Below are 15,075 nucleotides of genomic sequence, written 5' to 3' on the forward strand. Positions count from 1 at the left end.
AGAGATTTACATATCTATAAGGTTACAAATGTTTCACTCCAGAGGATCTCAGCAATTTGTAGGGTTTATCGTACCCAGGACCCAACAATCACAACGTTTGGCACGTTTCAATCACACCCCATAAAGTGCCGGCCGGCCTTGGACAAGACCAAGAATGGTCCTATTTACTGACAATGAACAAAGGTGTAGAAACTGGTGAGAAATGAACACAGACAATATTACAATGTCTCAGATCTATTTGTTACACACTGGATTTATTTACATAAAATGTATCAATTTGGTCAGTAAAGATGTGATCGGTCTAGAGAGGAGAATGTAATCCGATATTGGTAACAATATTTAGCATGATTTTGTCTGTACATTACATATGGGTGCCCGCTGAATTCGGACATCGTTTAGGCCACATTTGCCCTCTTTGCTCTTGGGTTTCTGTCTGAGAAAGTGGGATTCAGGAGGAACCCGGACAAGATCATCAGCCATAATGAGGAAAACTGTCCAATTCCGCACTTAGGCCCTGTGCGCACTGGAAAATGGAATTTTCTCAAGAAAATTCCGCAAAGCACTGAAAGATTACCGCACCCGCGGTAAAAAAACGCGGCAAACCGCACCCGTAAACCGCATGCGGTTTGCCGCGGTTTGCTGTGGCTTTACCGCGGTTTTGTTCGCAGTATTGCCGCGGTTTTGCCGCGTGCGGGTTGGTACATGTGCTTTAATGCATTCACTGCAATAAAGCACATTGAAAAAAAAAAAAATTTCCTTAGATAGCAGATAGATAGATAGAAGAATAGATAGAGAGATAGCTAGATAGATAGAGAGATAGCTAGATAGAGTCCCTGTGAGCACACTCTGCATTTCCCACGGTCGGCAGTGAGTTCACATTACCGGCCGTGGGAAATGCCCTGTGGTTACCTCTACTGTCTCGCTGCGAGGCTGCACTCAGCGCTGTGTCTGTGTCAGTTGCGGCTGGATGCAAGCATCGCAGGACGTGGATTACGCCGGAGCTGTGGATTACGCCGGAGCTGTGTGTTTCGGGGGGGGTTAATAAACAGGTGAACCAGGAGCTTTTTTGTGTTTTATTTAAAATAAAGGATTTATCGGTGTGTGTGTTTTTTCACTTTACTTACGGATTGATCATGTCAGCTGTCACATAGACGCTGCCATGATCAAGCCTGGACTTAGTGGCGGCGATCCGCCACCATTAACTCCTTAGTACCCTGACTGCCACCGCATCACGGCATCTAGAAGAGCCGGGGACACTCCGGTACTGCCGCACAATACATGCGAGAGTCCCGGGGCAGCTGCGGCTGATATTCTCGGCTGCGGGAGGTGGGAGGGAGGCGGGGGACATTAACCCTGCCCCTCGCCCTCCCCAGCCTGAGAATACCGGGCCGCCGCTGTGTGCTTACCTCGGCTGGAAGGTAAAAATACAGCGGAGCCCACGTGTTTTTTTTTCTATATTTCCGTTTGCTTTCTATGTGTATTCTATATGTCTGTGTCTGTGATGTGTGTGTGAGTGTGATGTGTGTGTTTACTCTCTGCTCCGCTTCCTCTTCCTGTCATAATGACATCACTTCTCTGCAAACCGCAGGCAGCGATGTACATTACCGCAGGTAAACCACGAAATACCGGAGGGGATAACGCAGGAAAACGCAGTGAACCGCACAGAATTTGCTGCCTGCGTTATTCCCTGCGGGATTTCACGATTACATGGCAGTCAATGGAGTGAAATCCCGCAGCGACGTGCGGAAAAGAAGTGACATGCACTTGTTTTTGTTGCGGGATTCCTGCAGCAAAACATGCAGCTGTCAAATTCCGCCCAGTGCGCACAGGATTTTTTTTCCCATAGGTTTTGCTGGTGATTCACTGCAGAGATGTTATGAACATTTTCTGCAGCGAAACATGCAGCAAATCCGCAGAAAATCCGCAGGAAAAACCGGTAAGTGCGCACAGGGCCTTAAAGTCTCAGTTTGGCCCTTCCACCAATGTGTCCATCTTTTACGCCAAAGCCTTAGCCCTGTGATGTGAGCTAGGGTAAGTGGGCAAACATTCAGGATCCCCTGAGGGAGTGAAGTAGTTAATACTATATGACATATTTCTGATCATAGATGGACATTGCGTAAAATGTTGTGGTGGAGCTCCAGATCCAGACAGCAGCGATCCAGCCCAGCGTTTGTGTGACGAGAGGAAAGTTTGAGGGCAGCAGCTTGGCACCAGTGGCCGGCTCCTCTGCCGGATCCACCTTCCTTTGTTTGTGTCTCTCCCTGTATCTCACAGACAGTGCTCCTGCCTGGGAGCCCAGCTATCCTGCACTGCAGCACTACCAGGTCTCCTCCCCCTCCATCCGCGGCCCCCCTCCATCACCACCCAGGGGAAGAGACGCTCTGCCCAACTTTCTGCCCGTGCCAACCCCACGGGGTTCTCCCTGAGCAGAGAGGAGGAAATAACACACCTTCCCCGGAGAAGATGCACCGCATCCCGGAGCGGCAGGAGCCGGCAGTGTGAGGAGGTGAGTCTGCCATTCTGTCACCTTGTCCGTGTATGTGTGCTTCATACAGGCTGCTAAGGTAATGCATCCTCAGCAATGCGCGGCACACTCATGGTTAACGGGATACTGATGCCGAGACGGGAATGAATGGGAAAAGCTATGGTGCCATTTATTACAAGGGAGGATGAACAACCCCTACTGCATGGGAAAGGGGGGCAAGGACGCCAGGGGTACCCCACCATAGGGGTGCCAGGAGGAGCTGCCCGGTCTCCATGCCACACTGTGTATGCTGCTGCCACCACACATGGCTGAAAGTATGTCTATGTCTGTCTGTTATCTATGTATCTATCCCTCTATCTATCTATCTATCCCTCTATCTATCTATCCATGTACCTATCTATCTATCTATCTATCTATCCATGTATCTATCTATCTATCTATCTATCTATCCATTATCTATCTATCTATCCATTATCTATCTGTCTATCTATCCCTCTATCTATCTATCTATCCCTCTATCTATCTATCCATGTACCTATCTATCTATCTATCTATCTATCTATCTATCCATGTATCTATCTATCTATCCATGTATCTATCTATCTATCTATCTATCCATTATCTATCTATCTATCTATCCATTATCTATCTATCTATCCATTATCTATCTGTCTATCTATCCCTCTATCTATCCCTCTATCTATCTATCTATCCCTCTATCTATCCCTCTATCTATCTATCTATCCCTCTATCTATCTATCCATGTACCTATCTATCTATCTATCTATCTATCTATCCATGTATCTATCTATCTATCCATGTACCTATCTATCTATCTATCTATCTATCTATCTATCCATTATCTATCTGTCTATCTATCCCTCTATCTATCCCTCTATCTATCTATCTATCCCTCTATCTATCTATCCATGTACCTATCTATCTATCTATCTATCTATCTATCTATCCATGTATCTATCTATCTATCCATGTATCTATCTATCTATCTATCTATCCATTATCTATCTATCTATCTATCCATTATCTATCTATCTATCCATTATCTATCTGTCTATCTATCCCTCTATCTATCTATCTATCCCTCTATCTATCTATCTATCTATCTATCCATGTACCTATCTATCTATCTATCTATCTATCTATCTATCTATCTATCTATCCATGTATCTATCTATCTATCTATCTATCCATGTATCTATCTATCTATCTATCTATCTATGTATCTATCTATCTATCTATCTATCTATCTATCTATCCATCTATCTATCTATCCATGTACCTATCTATCTATCTATCTATCTATCTATCTATCTATCCATGTATCTATCTATCTATCCATGTATCTATCTATCTATCTATCTATCTATCTATCTATCCATTATCTATCTATCTATCTATCCATTATCTATCTATCTATCCATTATCTATCTGTCTATCTATCTATCTATCCCTCTATCTATCTATCTATCCATGTACCTATCTATCTATCTATCTATCTATCTATCTATCCATGTATCTATCTATCTATCTATCTATCCATGTATCTATCTATCTATCTATCTATCTATCTATCTATCTATCTATCTATCTATCTATGTATCTATCTATCTATCTATCCATCTATCTATCTATCTATCTATCTATCCATGTATCTATCTATCTATCTATCCATGTATCTATCTATCTATCCATGTATCTATCTATTATCTATCTATCTATCCATGTATCTATCTATTATCTATCTATCTATCTATCCATTATCTCTCTATCTATCTATCCATTATCTATCTATCTATCTATCCCTCTATCTATCTATCTATCTATCCATGTATCTATCTGTCTATCTATCTATCTATCTTTTATCTATCCATTATCTATCTATCTATCTATCTATCCATCAGCTATCTATCTATCCATATATATTTCAATTCATATATCTATCTATCTATCTATCCATTATCTATCTCTCTATCTATCATATATCTATCTATCCCTCTATCTATCTATCTATCTATCCCTCTATCTATCTATCTATCCCTCTATATATCTATCTATCTATCCATTATCTATCTCTCTATCTATCATATATCTATCTATCCCTCTATGTATCTATCTATCTATCTATCCCTCTATCTATCTATCTATCTATCTATCTATCTATCTATCTATCCCTCTATCTATCTATCTATCTATCTATCTATCTATCTATCCATCCATTATATCTATCTATCCCTCTATCTATCTATCTATCGATCCATTATCTATCCATTATCTATCTATCGATGTATCTATCTATCTATTCTTCTATCTATCCTTCTATCTATCTATCTATCCATCTATCTATCCCTCTATCTATCTATCTATCTATCCATTATCTATCTATTCATCTATCTATCCCTCTATCTATCTATCTATCTATCTAGCCATTATCTATCGCTTCGCTTTCTATCTATCTTTATCAGTCCGTCCGTCCGTCTATCTATATCTATCGATTCATCCATCCATCCATCCCTCTATCTATCCATCCCTCTATTATCTATCTATCTATCTATCTATCCATTATCTATCTATCTATCTATCCCTCTATCTATCTATCTATCTATCTATCATCTATCTATCTATCTATCTATCCCTCCCTCTATCTATCTATCTATCTATCTATCCATCTATCTATCTATCTATCTATCCCTCTATCTATCTATCTATCTATCTATCTATCTATCTATCATCTATCTATCTATCTATCCAGGTAGCTTTCTATCTGTCTATCTATCTGTCTGTCTCTAATATATAGGCACTGTGGCTTAAGCTTGCGATCCTTTTTCCCTGAGCACTGCCCCTTGGGCTGCGAGGCTCCGTGCCCAGTATCCAGGGCAGACTGCTGGTACTGGGCACCAGCTCTCACAGGGTGGATATATGTATTCAGGCAGCTGACTTATACTGCAGTCCTGACCAAGTTCTCCCAGTACAGAATGCTTTCTTACGATGATGCCGACATCCCTTTTTTTCTAGTAGTACAGCATAGAGGAAAGTGTAGACCTGGCAGTGTGAAATTGTTATTTTCAGCTGTGGACTAGTGGCGGCCATCCATCCCCGTGTAGATGAAGCTTAGTTCAGTGCCTGGATTTGTGCCATCTCAGCACTGAGCAGGCTTCTGCTTCTGTCTGTGCTTGTCCTATACGTGACTTTTAGTGCTGCTAATGCCAGCTCTTACCCTACAGCGCTGCGGTCCGGGCTCTTTTGGTGCTGCATGGGTTACAAAGTAGCTGGACCAGAAAGTCATTTGAGGTGACAGCCGCTCTGTGACGTGGGGTGGTACATATTTCCCAGCTCAGTTACCAATTTGTGAGAAAGAACGGGGGCACACGACTGCCTCCAGTCACCGGTATGCTCCATTGACCGGTGCCGTGACCTCTGACATGTCTCGGTGTGGATGGAGGCAGAGGATGGAGACCATACACGTCTCACCAGCTGACTGATGGGTGATCTGGAGTCATATTCCACCATGGTCTCCTGGCAGTGCCAGGCATGTATGAAGCCGCCCCATCTAGGTGTGCTTTTCATATTGGTTGTATGTGTAGTGGGCGCTGAGATCTCATCCGGCCCTAGAATCTCCCTGACACTTGTTCTCAGCTCCGGAGATGGATGCAGGTTACATTTCAGGACCATGTCATTAGAGCTGTATTGATCTGGGTGTCATGCTTTATTTTCTACTAGCAGTTACACGTTTGTGAAGGAGGCAGAGGAAGAGCAACTGGATGTGAGATGACAGATGTTGCATGTTTCCCTGAAGATCCTGCAGAATCAGCCCCCCACCTCCCCAGCTGTTCTGTCCGTCATCGCATACATGAGTGAAAGCTATGGTTTCCACTTCTAGTACTTGTCTGGTTAAGAATGTCCCATTCTATGGGGACACCAGAATCACTTCCATTGGGTATATTCACAAGTGACAGTTCCATTCTCAAATGAATCAATTGATTTGGCAGCCAGCAAATTAAATTCTGCAAACCCCATCCAGATGAATGGGACAGTCAGAGTCATTTCTGCAACAGATCTCTGGATATACCCTACGTTCCAAGGCACCGGAAATCTTAGGGGAATCATTTAGTAAAAATGATACCTTGATGGTGATGTTAGACCTTCTGTACCTGCGGATGTTCCACTCTTAGGCACGTTCATAAATCTGTATAACCTGTTCTTGTGCTTTCTGCATACATCTTACTGAATATTAAATCTTACTTTATTGTACTAATAATCTACTTAGTATTATATAGTGCCACAGAATAAGATGGTGCTAGAAACTTATAAAATGACTTCAAGTGTGGCTCATTTGCTGCAACAATCCTAAGGGGCTAATGTGGAGGCAGCAAAATGGAAAGAGTTTACACCTTTAGAAATAAGTGATGAATCAAGTCCGGTAGCCAAACCTGTTGGTATATTGTGGAAAAATGTGGGGATTTTATGTCACGTGTCCAAAGGGGCGTTTTCTGCATAAACAGCTGCTTTTATAGATCAGTGCGACAATACAAAATCTATTTCTGACATTTACGTAACCAGGTAAAGAATGGCATTCATATACTCATACAGTGGGGAAAAAAGTAATTAATACATTGCCGATTTTGCAAGTTTTCCCACCTACAAAGAATGGAGAGGTCTGTAATTTTTATCGTAGGTACACTTCACCTGTGACAGACAGAATCCCCACAAAAATCCAGACATCACATTGGGGTGCATGTGCTGATGTAAAACAAAAATAATCTGCGCTTACATCGATGCCTGTCATAGTCTTCACCATAGTGTCTTCAATAAAATGGTACCGGAGATCGCGATACAAGCATGCGTGCACTCCGCCGCCAATGTAATGAAGACAGAATTTCCGTGGCAATGCGCAGATGCCACCAATAACAGCAATGGCGGTGCTGCGCAACATTCAAATAAAGAAAAGGGGACAAACCAGGAGGACGTGGGAGGAGGAATAAACGCGAGGATCCCACCCACAAAGACCTGCACCGCTGCATACGTTAATCAAAGTGCAGGGCATTTCCCCAAATTTGATTAAAGATATTTCTGCAACCAAGCATCCGATCTTTCTACAACAGGTATGCCTGGATTCAGCATCTTGCTGCCTGAATAGCACTACCTTTAGCTCATATACAGTTTGTCCACCCATATCCTGTCCACCGCCATTACGTTGAGAATGGCGGCAGCAATAGGCATAGAAGTGGTGTCTAGGTATAGTAAAGTAGCCATGCGCTACGCAATGAAATATAGCACCACCTGGTGGAAAACAATGGAGTTAGCATTTTTATCTCGAAAACGAAACGAGATAGAGAAAAAAAGTGAATTAAAAAGTTGCAGGGGCAGGGCATCATCAATTCAATACGAATCGACACCTTGCATACAGAAATGCTATGATATGAAACCCATGATCCCCAGAAAACATTGAATGCTGGTCACGCATAGGGCGCTCATTTAACTTTGATTCTCAAAGTGGCCACCGTCAGCTGCAATGCATATCTGGACTCTGGACAGGCTACTGTATCTTGCTGCACGTTTTGCAATATGGTAGGTGACACATTTGCACAAGCATCTGTGATACGGCGTCGTAGGTTCTGCAATGTTGGTGGAGAGGTCGCATACACCTGCTGTTTGATGTGACTTCACAGAAAGTCACATCAAACTTTTGTGAGTCACATACTCACTTTTTTGTGGTAACTGGTCACCTGAGGACGGCTGGTTTCACCTTCAGGTCCCCTTTGTCCCAGTGCCAGCGTAGTAATCTGGTACCTTTTTTCCCTGCACCTGTCTCTGGTTGGTGAGTCCCCGTGGTGTAGAGAAACTTGGGGTCCCCGTCTAGTGGTTTTCTTTCCACTGCTGTCCGTATGACGATAGTGTGAACCCTGTGGGGCTGGAGTCTCTGGTCCTGTCCCCGACTCTCTCTTTGCTACTGAGTCTCGGATTTTTAGAGTCAGCGAGGGCCTTGATGGTCCCCTCGCTGTGCAGGTGTTATCAGGCCTGCCTGGAGCTTCTGCCTGACCTAGGGTCTTGTACCCCGTTGGTGCGTAGTTCCGGGAGTACTCCACCGGCAACTACCCTCCTGGGCACAAGGTTACTGTTCACTCCTAGATAGTGCGTCTCCTCACGTCCACCTTCACTCCTCTACTGTCACTACTCTTTGGCTGACTGTCCACAGTCCGACCCTCCCACCTGGTCAACTAGTGGACTAGACTGGCTCCACCACTAGGGGGCCATCCATTTCTCCGACCCTAGCCTTGTACCGTACTATGGGGGATTGATTGGGGAAAAACTGGGATTTTGTGAAGTGTTTGTGTGTGACCAGCACTGGTCTTCCGGGGGACTAAGAGGTAGGCCCTGCATCCTGGTGAGGATGCAGAACCTCGTAGCTCCCTAATGGCTTCAGGGGCACTACATATACAGCACTGGGGTGGGGGGACATACAGCTCTGAGGGGGTATACAGCACTGAGGTGGAGGGGACATACAACTCTGGGGGTATAGTAGTATGCAGCCCCCATATTCCTCCATATAGTGTTATGAAACCCCCATAGTCCTCTATATAGTATTATGTAGCCCCCATGTAGCATTATGCAGCCCCCATATTGCACTATGCAGCCCCCAAATGGCATTATGCAGCCCCCATATGGCACTATGCAGCCCCCATATGGCACTATGCAACCCCATATAACATTAAGCAGCCCCCATATAGCACAATGCAGACCCATATAACATTATGCACCCTCATGTAGTATACAGCCCCCATATAGCACAATGCAGACTCATATAGCATTAGGCACCCTCATGTAGTATACAGCCCGCATATAGCACAATGCAGACCCATATAGCATTAGGTCCCCACGTGCCCTCCAGGATTCCCGGACGTTCTGCCTGTTTGTGGTAAGCCCTCATGCCTTATTAGTGATTGATTAATGCGACACTGTCTGGGCACCTCCGAATTGCATATGAGGTTATAGCCTAGTTGTAATGTGAACTTTGGCCATTGTGCCAGTCTTATATATAGGCCTGCAGTTATATTTGAGGTATGGCCTGATAGAAGGCCATAAGTTTATGTATTGGGCCATTAACTAGCGGCACAATGGATCCTCGGCCCCCATGTGGGCTTTTCCTAGGGGCATGAGGCTACTACAATAATATATATCTGTATCAGCAGGTCCTATATAATACTTGACATCTATCCTGGGTCACGTGGGGTTCTCCCCTCTTCCTTCACTTACCCATTCCGGTTTTTCATGATTGTTGTTCTGTATATTTTGTAATACCCTGTGCGCTATTAAATAAAATGTTTTATACATTTGCATTACGGTGTCTATGGGGTATTTCTATATCTTGGTGAATCTAAAGACTCTTGTGCTCTGTGTTTAAATCCATATAGCATTAGGTATCTTCCTGTGATATACAGCCCGTATATAGTACAGTGCAGACCCAGATAGCATTAGGCACCCTCATGTAGGATACAGCCCGTATATAGCACAGTGCAGACCCAGATAGCATTAGGCATCCTCATGTAGTATACAGCCTGTATATAGCACAGTGCAGACCCAGATAGTATTAGGCATCCTCATGTAGTATACCGCTGGTATATAACACAATGCAGGCCCAGATAGCATTAGACATTCTCATGTAGTATACAGCCCCTATATAGCACAGTGCAGACCCAGATAGCATTAGGCCCCCTCATGCAGTATACAGCCACCCCTATAATTTGATGCAACCCCATGGTCGTCTGGCCACAGTGATGAAATACATACTCACTTCTCCTCGTTCTCCTGCTTCTGTCCGGTCTCCTCAGCGCATCCACTGCTGTTGCTCTGACCTCACTGTAGGCGCGCAGTGATGACGTCACCTCACTCCGCTGCTGAGCTGTCAAAGCGCCGACAGACACAGAGGGACAATGATGAGAGGGAGCATCTCATCATTGCTCTCAATTGCATCCGCAACTCTGATGCCGATACAATTGAAAGCGCGATCCTCGGTGGGGGGGAGGCCGGTGACAACGCGGGCACCGGGCCTCCCTGACTAATGGTACGCCACTCCTGCCACCACGAGTGGGCCCCCCGGCAGCCCAGGGCCCCGGTATTTGACCGGGTTTGCCGGGTGCTGATGCAAGCCATGGTCTTGGCCATGGTGAAAAGGCTGGAGTGTGATCGATTGTGTGGACAGGTATCTTTTATAGAGGTAACTAGCTCAAATAGGAGCAATTAATACAAGCAATGAGTGAAGAGTAGGACGGCTTCTTAAAAAAGAAAAATAACAGGACTGTGAAAGATAGAATTCTTGCTGGTTGTTGAGTGATCAAATACTTATTTCATGCAACAAAATGAAAATTAATTATATAAAAATCATGCAATATGATTTCCTAGATTATTTTTTTATTCTGTCTTTTACAGTTGAAGTGTACCCACAATAAAAATTATAGCCCTCTCTATTCTTTGTAGGCGGGAAAACTTGCAAAATCGGCAGCAGTGTATTAAATGCTTATTTTCCCCACTGTATTAGATATACTTTGGACCACTCCACAAACAAATAAGATTTTATTCTGAAAATCACAGGGGTTAAAAATCATATTAAATTATACAAAATTATGATTGAATGTTTTGCCGAGGAGACTTTCAAAAGTCATGTGCCGAGTCAACTAAATTTATTCACTTCCCAATGTTTGCTTGAGCGAAGCAGAATAGGACCGCACAGTAGCTCAGTTATTACATTCTGCAAGGAGTTTGTATGTTCTCCCCGTGTTTGTGTGGGTTTCCTCCGGGTACTCCGGTTTCCTCCCATAGTCCAAAGACATATTGATAGAGAATTTAGACTGTGAGATCCAATGGAGTCAGTGATGATGTTTATATAGCACTATAAGAAGATCAATAATAAACAATCAAATTGTTATTGGCTATTGATCTTTATCAGCTGTGCTACAGTAAAATATCACCATACATAATCTTTATTCACACAACACATTTCAGAGTCGGGTTACTTCTTCATCAGGTAGAGTGTGTTATACAAAACTTACTCCCTTCGAGAGGAGGGACGTAACTTATACACAGCTTACCTCCTTCACGACCAAGGATGTACTGCTACGTCCTTGGCCTTGCCTGTCCCTTTAATGCAGATTTGCATGGCGAGCCCACATTATTCCCCTCACATGTGTGCTGATCTGATCAGCAGATATGTGCATCAGAGATTCACCCGCGCCTGTTAACTGCTTAGATTGTGCTGTCAAACTCTGATAGTGTGATCTAAAGTGCTCCAATGGGGATCACGATGTTCCTCGGCGCCATCAGCAGCCCTGTGATGCAATAAATGAGTTGGCATGGCATCGTGCTGTCAGATGATGACCCTTGTCACTGCCATGACATGTTTCCTGTGAATGCCAGCAGAATCCCGGTACTTACAGTAACACAGCATTTCTTCTGATCAGAGCGATGCTGAAGCATTGCTCTGATCAGGAGAAGCGATTGGACTGTGCAGTTATAAAGTCATCCAGAGGGGACTAGAAAAATGATTAAAAATGTAAAAAAAAAATGTTTTAAAAAATATGAAAAAAACCCCAATACCTAGAAGTTCAAATCACCCCTCTTTTGCCCCATTAAGAATAAAACAATAATAATAATAACAATAAAAAAAACATAATTGGTATTTCCATGTACAGAAATGTCTGCTCTATCAAAATCTAAAATCAATTAATCTGACCGGCACATGGCGTTTCAAGAAAAAAATTAAAATGACAAAATTACATTTTTTTGGCTGCCGCAACATTGCATTAAAATGCAATAACAGGCGATCAAAACATCGCATCTACCCAAAAATAGTACAATTAAAAACACCAGCTCAAGACGCAAAAAATAAGTCATCACTGAACCCCAGATCTCAAAAAATGAGAATGCTACGCGTCTCGGAAAATGGCGCCAAAAACACTATTTTTTTTTTAACTTCTGAAATTTTTTCCACCACTTAGATAAACGTAAAACTATACATGTTTGGTATATATGAACTCGTACTGACCTGGGGAATTGTAATGTCAGGTTGGTTTTTCAAAATAGTGAACACATAAATAAAAAAACAAAACATGTTTTGTGCAATTTTCCTTTTTTTTTGCAATTTCACCGCATTTGGATTTTTTCCCGTTTTCCAGCACAATATGGGGCAGAATGAATGGTGTCATTCAAAAGTACAACTCCTCCTGCAAAAAACAACCATCATATGGCTATATTGACGGAAAAATAAAAAAGTTATGACTTTTGGAAGAAGGGGAGGAAAAAAATAAAAATGGAAACTCACCCTGGGGAGAAGTGGTTAAACCAAGAAGTAATTAATTAAAACCATCAGTTTAAACAAACCACATATATAGCGAGTTTAATAATTATTGAACACATTACAAATTTTCTAAAATATTCCCAATTGTGCTATTGATATGAATTTCTCACCAGATGTCGGCTACAACCCATCCAAACCACACTGATAAAGAAATCCAACCATAGATGTTCAAAAAATAAGTAATAATAAGATATGACTCAGGGAAAAAAGTATTGAATACCCTTACTGAACTTCATACAAAAGTCTTTGTTGATGACAGTTGCAAGATGCCTCCTGTGTGGGGAAACTAGTTGCATGCATTGCTCAAGTGTGATTTGGTAATCATTTGGGATCATTGTCTTACTGAAATGTCCATCATCGTTTCACCGTCATCATCAAGGTAGACGGCACCAGATTTTTATCAACAATGCCCCTGCACATTTGTCCATTCATCTTTCAATTATATGAAATTTGCAAGTGCCATGATATTCCCACCTCCAAACTTCACTGTTGGTGCGGTGTTTTTGGGGTGATATGCAGTGCCTTTTGGCCTCCAATCACGGATATTATGGCATCCAAATAGTTCACTTCTGGTCTCATTTGCACAGACTATATTCTCCTAGTATTTCATAGGTGTTACGGGGGGACTGACGGATTAGGATAAAGGTGATGTATATACCAATCGACAGTCGGGGTCCACCGTGCTCCCAGATGGTAAAGGAGCTGCTGGTAACCCGTAGGTCAGGCGGATAATACAGAGCTTAGTGGCTCCAAAATAATATGAACCTGACCCGAGTGAACATCACTCGGATCAAGATAACTGTGAACCCTGTTAACGCCACAGAGACCACACACCCCAGACAAGAACTCCCCTGTTAGCACCACAGTGGTCCTGGGGTACACTGTCCGGGTGCTTAGGGGGCACACCCAGACAGAAGGCACAGCAGCCACAGCCCAGTTAACTCCACTGGGCTGCTAAAACAGGACTGGAACGATAGGAGGGAAGCATGGCACCTGCCCATAACGTGCCAAGCCACGAATCCTGGTGCTTCCAGAACTAGCGGCTGTAGCCGCAATGAGGCTCTAAATATGTATGTAAGAAGAGCATGTGACGACCGCGCACCTCCATGCAGTCTCCGCGCCCTTTTATCACCTAGGGTCTGCCCCAAACCCAGGGTGAGCCACAATGGCGCCTCCAGGGGCAAATAGCGGAGTGCCAAATCATCAGTGACGTCACCAGCGGCCTATCCGGAACTACCACGTCACTGATGACACATTGGCAGCACCACCCCAAACACCCTACCAGTCATCGTCTGATGACCAATGTTGGGGTGCCAGGTCATAGGTGCGTGCCTCTGCGAGCCAGTCCGGAGTGGCCACATCATCAGGACACCTGACGCTGTCCAGCCTATCAGGGCTTGCCACCTCACGGACATGCCCAGTGAAGTCCTTACCGGACTTAGCCTCTGATGCACTAAGGGCCTGACCATGCTCATTAGCCTGAACAACAAACTAAAGGCCACTTTACACACAGAGCTAAATCTTTGGCAGATATGTGGTTGCAGTGAAATCATGGACATATTTTTCCATTTGTACACAGCCACAAACATGGCACTGATTGTCCACAATTTCACTGCAACCACAGATCTGCCAAAGATTTATCTCTGTGTGTAAAGTGGTCTTTAGTCCCAGAAATGAGACTATCAGGCTGAGCATGCTCACTAGGCACAACACAGGACTTGGACACAGAACGGAGTCCAAGTACCTGAACAAAGAGGCTTTTCGCACTAAGTGTGGGAGCATGCTCTGTAGCCTGAGCAGAGGACTTAGCCTGAGAAATGGCACTATTAGACTGAGCATGCTCACCAGGTGAAACACTGGACATAGGCTCTGGCTGGGGCAAATCGGCACGCGCATGTGCCCTAGCCGCCTCTCCACACTTAGGCGTGGAGGAATAAGCCACCAGCTGGATGAGCCGAGGCACGGCCAAAAATGGCAGCTGGTGCCTGGGCGTAGCAAGAATCTGCGCCGATTGCTAACAATAGGCTTGTTTAAATGTTGAGCAAACTTTAATCACGCTGGAACATGCTTTTTGTTCAGCACTGTTGTCTTGCATGTTGAGCGTGCATACAAGCTATGGAAGTTAAGTGCATTACTTATTGTTTTCTTTGAAACAAGTGTACCTGCTGATTCCAGGTCTTTCTGTAGCTCTCCACAGGTGGTCCTTGTCTTATGGATAATT

General features: G+C 43.7%; 1 protein-coding gene across 10 annotated transcripts in view; it reads left to right on the forward strand.

Annotated features, from left to right (window-relative positions):
• Window positions 1-15,075, forward strand: part of DLGAP3 (DLG associated protein 3) — an 827,688-nt gene that overhangs the window by 22,999 nt on the left and 789,614 nt on the right. For 8 of the 10 annotated variants that reach the window (XM_075336007.1, XM_075336006.1, XM_075336011.1 and 5 more), the window contains exon 1: window positions 2,283-2,506. The exons of 1 other annotated variant lie outside the window; for it this stretch is intronic. The gene's annotated coding sequence lies outside the window, so the exon portion shown is untranslated. Of the gene's footprint in view, window positions 1-2,282; window positions 2,507-2,683; window positions 2,800-15,075 lie in introns of those variants that run through there. One more of the 10 variants, XM_075336008.1, reaches the window with a different exon arrangement.

This window comes from Anomaloglossus baeobatrachus, chromosome 2, assembly GCF_048569485.1.
Source record: "Anomaloglossus baeobatrachus isolate aAnoBae1 chromosome 2, aAnoBae1.hap1, whole genome shotgun sequence".
Taxonomy (NCBI): Eukaryota; Metazoa; Chordata; class Amphibia; order Anura; family Aromobatidae; genus Anomaloglossus; species Anomaloglossus baeobatrachus.